We start from the raw sequence: 7331 nt of genomic DNA, 5'->3' as shown, positions 1-7331 counted from the left end.
TGCCTGCCATAGTCCGGGTGAGAGATGCTGGCCCCTTATTCTAGGGTGAGAGCAGTTAAAATGGAAATGAAATGAGAGCTTCTCAGTAAAAGGCCCCACAAAATGCTTGGCCCACAGTGGGCATGCCGTTTGGGGTGGCTGCTGTTAACAATGAGGGCAAGGTCATGTCAACCTGCCAGGCCAAGTTTATGGATCCGAAACTGCTCCCTATAGCATGGCACAGAGAAAGATTCTGGACCTCTTCTAGGTCTGCAGGAAAGAGTGCCTTTGGGATGAGAGATGTCTGCCACGAGCTTGGGACAAGTGGCTGGGAACATGCACACTGATGGGTGCCTTAATCATGAGGTTCCAGCAAAGACAAGATTCTCATACAGACGATTTTGTGTCATTTTTTTAATATAAAAATATTAAAATATCTGAAATATTATATGTTATAAAAGATAGATAGGATTAGATTATAAAAGAATTTGTTTACTTAGAAAAAAGCAACGCCTGACAGATGGTGGATTAAGGAAATTTACTGAATTGACTTTGGTTTGGATATATTCATGGACAATGCACTGTAAACAAAGTGTTTTACAGGCAACTTAGTTTGACTTAGGTCAAATATTTTTTTCCCCTTGTAGAGATTCATAATGCAGATTAGCATGTTAAATGTTCAGAAAAGCAAGCACACTAAAAAGTCTTCCAAACCAATTTGACAGTGGAAATTTTTTTTCCACCTAATACTCATTAACAGCTCATGGAAATGCGGTAACATCTGCCTTAGTATTGTGTTATGATAACATGATGCTGTACTATAGAGTTTATAATCCCTTCTTTCTCGGTCCTGCCTTTTGTAGAGCTCAATCCATGGAAGAAAGAGGGAGGAAGAGACCAGTTCATATCTGTTTATTTTTAGAAAAACCATTTTCACTTAGTGATAACTGCTTGTATACTTGGCAACTTTGAATCCAATCACCGACCCAGTGACTGACGACGTTGAACCTTGGGCTGATGAAGATCAATGCCTAGCCTGAGCCCCGGTTCTGAAGTTGCTTGAATTTGAACTGTGCAGCAGACGCTCAGATCCCACAGATGTGGGCCAGTCGCAGAACACTAGGGCTCATTCATTTTAACATGATTTAAAATTTATTTCCAATTTTCAGTTCAGTGCTCGGTAAAATCATAAAAGACACTCCACAAATGGCTTTTGGGTAAATGAATGAAAACATAACTGAATGAATAATTATGGTCATTATTTGTCCTCACAAGAGGAGGTAATTGTGAAACCAGTAGGTATTCTGCCAAACCTTGGAGAAATTTTGAATAAAACAGTAAGTCTGAGAAATAAACAAGATGTCTTTATTGTTGTTCTGTGCAGATTTGGCAAGTTAGATCTACTTTTGTCTGAATTATGCATGCTGAAGAAAATAGCACCTTTGGGAAAAAACTGGATAGCGTTATTGAGGAACTTTGTCTTTTAATAAGTTGGATAAGTTTGTGTGCATTACACAAGTCACATAATCTCCTTGTGTTCTTGTCCCCTGAACTAGGGGGTTTCTAAAGTCCCTTTCCGTGTAAGAGTGTGAATCTCTTCACTTATAAATGTGGTGCTTGTGCTTGACTTCTCTTTGCACCACTGGAAATGTGCAAAGCCTTCACCATAAAATCAGTCTTAGTCCAGATTGCAAGGGTCCCAGGAAAGCAAAGAATGCAGTGTTTTGCAAGAATATCCTTTCATTAAAAGAATGCTCATAAGAGGAAAATAAGGGCTCTATTAACAGATTTCCCTGTGAAAGATGTATGAAGTCCCCATCACTGAACAGATGAGCTTCATCTCCTCTGCAGCAGACTTGATGAGCGAGGCTGAGCACAGTTCAGCAAGCAGACCCGTGAAATGGACAAGTCCCCTAAAAATCTCTATAAACTGATATTAATGTGCTTAGGAGGCTGTGGCCACTGTTCTAAATGCTCTAATTATACTAATTCATTTCATCCTGACAGTAACCCTGTGAAGTAGGTGGTGTCACTATGCTTATTTACAAATGGGCAAACTGAGGCATAGTCTGTAAAATCTGCCCACAACTGTGGACCCAGGAAGGGGTGGAGCCAGATTTGAACCCAAGTCCTATGGATCCAGAAGGCTACTCTTAGCCACTTGGCTATACTGCTGCCTCAGGAGATCATCTGCGCCACTGGTGGAAGCTGAAATGGACCGGTCACTCAACGTCTATGGGGAGCCTGCTACACTAAACGCTGTTTGGGGTGAGGAGGGTGAAATGCTGAGGGCCTCGCTGCTGCCTTTGCTCGGCTAACAGATAAGCAACTCGCGCCAGGCAGAATGAAAAGAGTGCTGGAATAGAAGTGCTAGGGAAAGACGAAGGTGGAAATTCAGCCAGCCTCTAAGAATAACATTTGGGTAGATAGAACTTGGGAGAATACCTCAGGTCAAGGCCCAGCAGCCCTTTTAGGGTGTACAAAGGAGATGTATCTGCCCGGATTGTGAGACACGCAGTGGGGAGATGAGGTTTGGCTCTGAGATCGTTCTGAAAGCCCTACTAAGGAGCCGAAATGTAATTCTATGGTCAATGAGGAGCAATTTGGCTTTTACTTTGGAGCATAATTCTGGAGATAGCTTGGTGGAGTGCAGTCTAAGCAGGAGGAATGAGAGAGTAAGTCCAGGCAGTTTCAGAGACAAATGGAAAGAGAGATGGTGCAGTGGATGTTGTAATACGGTGCCCAGACCCCCTTCAAGAATAAAGGTCTCACTATCCGAGTCACTGGGAATGCTGCCAACAGAGCTCTCCAGCCCCTTTTCCCAAGCCCATGCCCTCTTTACTCTAGGCCATGTCCTCTTCTTCGGTGTGGGGGGCATCCAATGACTAATTATTGTTGGGGGGTTGGCTTAAAGATCCCCCTGCCTCGCCCCATAGCTCAGGGCAGCTCAGCAGAATCATCCCAGATTCCGAACCCCCTGCATTACCATGAACTTCTCCCCCCTGCGCAAGCCTGTGCCTTCCCTTCTCCTCAAGAGGCCACTCTCCGAAGGGGGCTCCCTAATAAGCCTCCTCCCTGCTGATCTGTCTTAGAATCTGCAGCCTGGGGACCTCAACCTGTTTCCAATGACTGCACGGTGCGCTGTAGAAACAAATCCCACTCCTGGGCATCGCTGCAGGAATGCAGCAAGTGAAAGAGAAGTGTAAGTCAAAGAAGATGCCTGACCAAGGCAGCTAGAAGGATGGTCAGGGCTAGCATGATTTCTACCTGGACAACGCACCCCTCGGTGGCCTCCATGGTCCTCTTCTTGACCCCTAAAAGCTACCTGTTCACACATAAGCTAGAGGGGTCACATACAGAAGGAAATCAAAAGCCCTTGTCATCCTACAATGCTTCCCTTAACTCGGCCCCAGGTACCCCTCCTTGCTCCCCATGCTCCTGCCTCGAAGTTCTGGAACATGTCAGCCACGCACTTGTGGGTCTCCAGATGTTCCCCAAGGCTCCATCTCTCATTTCATTTAGGCTTCTCTGCTCAAAAACTTCTCAGTGAGGCCTCTCCAAGTAGCCCATGTTAAAAAGCAGCCCCTCTTATTCTCTACCCCTTAAACCTTTTATTTTTTCCCAAAATACGTCTTTCAAGTTGACATTGATAGTATTTGCTTATTCCTTGATATGTTTATTGTCGTTTTCTCACTCTAGACTGAGAGCTCTGTGATAACAGGGCCAGGGGCATAGTTTGTGCATAATTTAATGAAAACCGGTGGCATAGGAGGAGTGTATTTGCAGCAGAAAATAGGAGTTTCATTTTGGAAATGATGGGTCTGAACAGCCAACTCAGGTTTCCAGGTGAAGACAGAGTTCTCTGTAAAGTGTCTGTAAAGTAGGGGAGAAAGAGCTAGAACAACAGTTTGCCAATTGCTCTGGGGAATATGAGTCTCATGAGAGGCTCTTTGGAAATAAAGGGATAGCATGGCCCTATTTACCATATTTTGCCGTGTATAATACATTCCCATGCATAACACACAGCCACGTTTTTGGCCCAAACTTTCAGGAAAAACATCTTTCATGTTAATTTTTTAATTCAGTTTTTTATAATTCAGTTTACTTATATTGAGAAACAAAATTGATTATCATATTCTAAGGTATTGTTTTGCATACAGATATTGTTATTGCTTTCTAGAGTTACACTTTTAATGCATAAGCATAAATAAAAGAATTAACATTTATATAGATAAGGAATTAGTACTACCCATGTAAAATGGGCATCCTTATTTTTCCCTCAAAAATTTGGGCAAAAAAAGTATGCATTCTACATGGCAAAATATAGTTTCATTGGAACAGAATCCAATTCAAACAGGTTTAATAAAGGAAAAATAAGTAAATAAGCAAAGAAAGAGACAACGACAGACATAGAGATGAGAGAGATCGAGACAGGCAGAGACAGACACACACACAGACAGACAGACGGATGATGAAGGCCGGCAGAGAGAGGAAAGAAGGGGAAGGGTTGCTGGCTCATGCAAGCGCAAAGCCCAGAGGTCAGGCTAAACTGGGTCTGGGGGCTCTAGCAGTGATACCAGAACTTGGTCTCTCTGCATCTCTCAGCTTTGCTCTTCTCTGAGGCAACAGCTTTCTTAACCAGGCTCTTTCGAAATGGGTCACATAGCAAGGAGATCACCAGGACTACTTCCAATTCCTTCCTCTCAGCAAATCCAACTTAAGACATGACTCTTACACAACAATTCTGAAAATATGCAAGGAAGTGAGCACAATAAGCGGGCGGGCCTGGCCTGAGTTGGGCACCCAGAAGGTTAAGCCATCTGATTCAGTGTGTCCAGGACATATCTGATATGCTGAGCTGAGTTCCCAGGAGCTGGCTGTGTCTTTTCCCAACTCCACATTCACCCTGGACACTTGACATTGGCTGTGGTGGCAGTATTTACACCATGGGAATGGGCAAATGTTGTAAATTGAGGCTATTTTTCTTAGGAGAATGGGTTGTTAAACACTAACCAGCATATCAGTAGTCATATAACCATTTCTAAAGTAAGGGAATGGGGGACAAACCCATCAGGACTCAAGGACTAAGAAAGGGGGAGAGGTGGATCCCCCCCAAGGGGCAATCAGGACATTGTGACTAAAAGAATGAACATTGGGCAGTGCCCTCTACCCAGCACAGATTGTATCATCACATTACATCATATCACATTATGTTACAGTTGGAAACCCACAATGAGCTCACAGCTCTAAAACGGCCTATGACCTAAAAGCTGTTTGGGTTTATTTATCTCACTATCAATCAATTTCTCTGATAAAGGAGCCTCTTTTTTCATCAAACTCATTCACTTTCCAATGTCTTTGGGAACTAGTGGACCAGAGTATAGACACACAATATAAAGGAGCAAAGAAGGGAAATGTTATTAATATGTAGATTTGTTGCTGTGTTAGTGGCTGGGGAAAAAGAGATTCTTTTATGTTCCTCTCTCCCTTGCATAGCAATTAAAAATACCTAAAATGAAGGAAGTGTTGATTTCAAACCAACTGATATGCCTGCATATTTTTATTTTGCCATTTAGCTACCAGATAGGTCTTAAAATTAGAGGAACAACACATTTCCTGTATCTTTTAGGTGAATATTATATGTTAATTTCTAATACTTTCATGAGCTGTGATTAACTTTCAGTCTGACAAATCAAATGTTAAGATTTTAAACACTTAGGTTTACAACTTTATCCAGTGCCATGATGGGAATGGGGGCAGGGGTGGAAGAAAAGAAAAAAAGAAAAACAGAGCAAAGAACAATAACAAATTATTTTTAGTTAGTTAATAGGAAATTAATTTTAAAGCAGGTTTGGGTTTTATTTTATTTTATTTTTTTGGCAGCTCAGGCTAATAAAGTATATTCTTGACCATGTTTTAAAAAGGTCTTAAACTGTAAACTTCATGAAGTTAAAGTCTCTGTTTTTCTCACTGGTATATAGTAAGTGCTCAATGATTATTTGTTTAATATGAATCTAATAAGCTGATAATGATGACACAGGTACATTTTTATCTCCTCCTGCTTCCTCATAAACCCGCCCTGGGAACTGACCTTTTGCTCCACCGCCCAGACCACAAAGCTGCAGAGTCATCTGAAAGGTTCTGTGCTCTTTCCTGACCTTTCCTTTCTCCCCTTGGCCCTGTGTTGCAGAATTGGTTAGGGTTGCACTTATTCCCCTTGCAGGAATGGAATCTTCATCAGTCTTCATTGATACCTGTTATACTAAAAACTATACAGAATACAAATTTATTCTTTGTTCTCGAACAGGAAATTTTTATCTTCTAAAGATAGACAAATGTTTTGAAAATCCAGGGCTCAAAAACTGAGTATAATTATGTCTGGAAAATAAAGATGCTATAAGCAAAAAAAGCACTGTCTGTGAATGCGGTGTAAGTATCAGGGGTGCTCCTGGCTGTTGGGGGTTTTAACTACAGAGATACTTTCATGCTGAAGGAAGCGCTCACCCCGCAGACATAAATGATAGTGCCAAAATATGATCGGGGTCTCAGTGCAGAGGAAGGATGCTGGGGACGGTGGGAAGGAGCCAGGCCCTACAGGGACACTGTGCTATACAATGTGGCAGAACTCAAAGGATTCACACAAGAAACAGCACGTCACCTATCCCAGTGAGTGAGAAAATCTGAAACAGGGATGTGCAAGAGGAAGAGTTAGAGTCAAGCCAGCAGAGGCAACGCTGAGGAGCAAACTGGGCTAAGGAGAGACTGAAGAAGGGGTGCCTTTGCGCTGGGAAGGGCTTTGCAGAGCTCTAGGTCAAAACCCGTCTTTGTCGAAGCCCCCCTACAGGGGCAGCAAGTTGTAGGTGGGATCCTACTGAAGTTCCTGAAACGAGGAGAAGTGGCAAAAGGCTTCCTGGCGGGCACTAGCGGTGGGACACGGGGACCGGCGTCGCGGCTGTGGGTTTGGGCGCTGCAGTGCAGTGGTTTGAATCACGCTGGTGTCGATATCTGTGTGGCCTCCTTTGTAGAGGGGGATGACAACCCCCCCTGCAGCTCACAGGCGCTGAGGGAACAGACTGGGTCCGTGCACGGTACCAGGCCCGCGGAGGGGACTCGGGAGCTGTTCAGGGCTGTTACCTGCCAACAGAGGGTTCTGCACCCTACTTCCAGACACTGTCTGCCAAATCATTATAAGGACTTCGGAATTAGACTGCTACGTTAGACCTTTGTTACTTTACTTCTTGGAGCTTTGGTCTGTTCATCTGTAAAGGGGGACTAATGTCTATAGCACATACCCAGCACTGAAACTCTGTATGTTAATAACGATTTAGTATTAATCTCCCAACCAGAGGGTC

Source organism: Pteronotus mesoamericanus, unplaced genomic scaffold, assembly GCF_021234165.1.
Source record: "Pteronotus mesoamericanus isolate MK-2021 breed Mesoamerican mustached bat unplaced genomic scaffold, CSHL_Meso_final contig_75, whole genome shotgun sequence".
Lineage (NCBI taxonomy): Eukaryota > Metazoa > Chordata > Mammalia > Chiroptera > Mormoopidae > Pteronotus > Pteronotus mesoamericanus.
Note: the sequence above shows the minus strand (reverse complement) of the source record.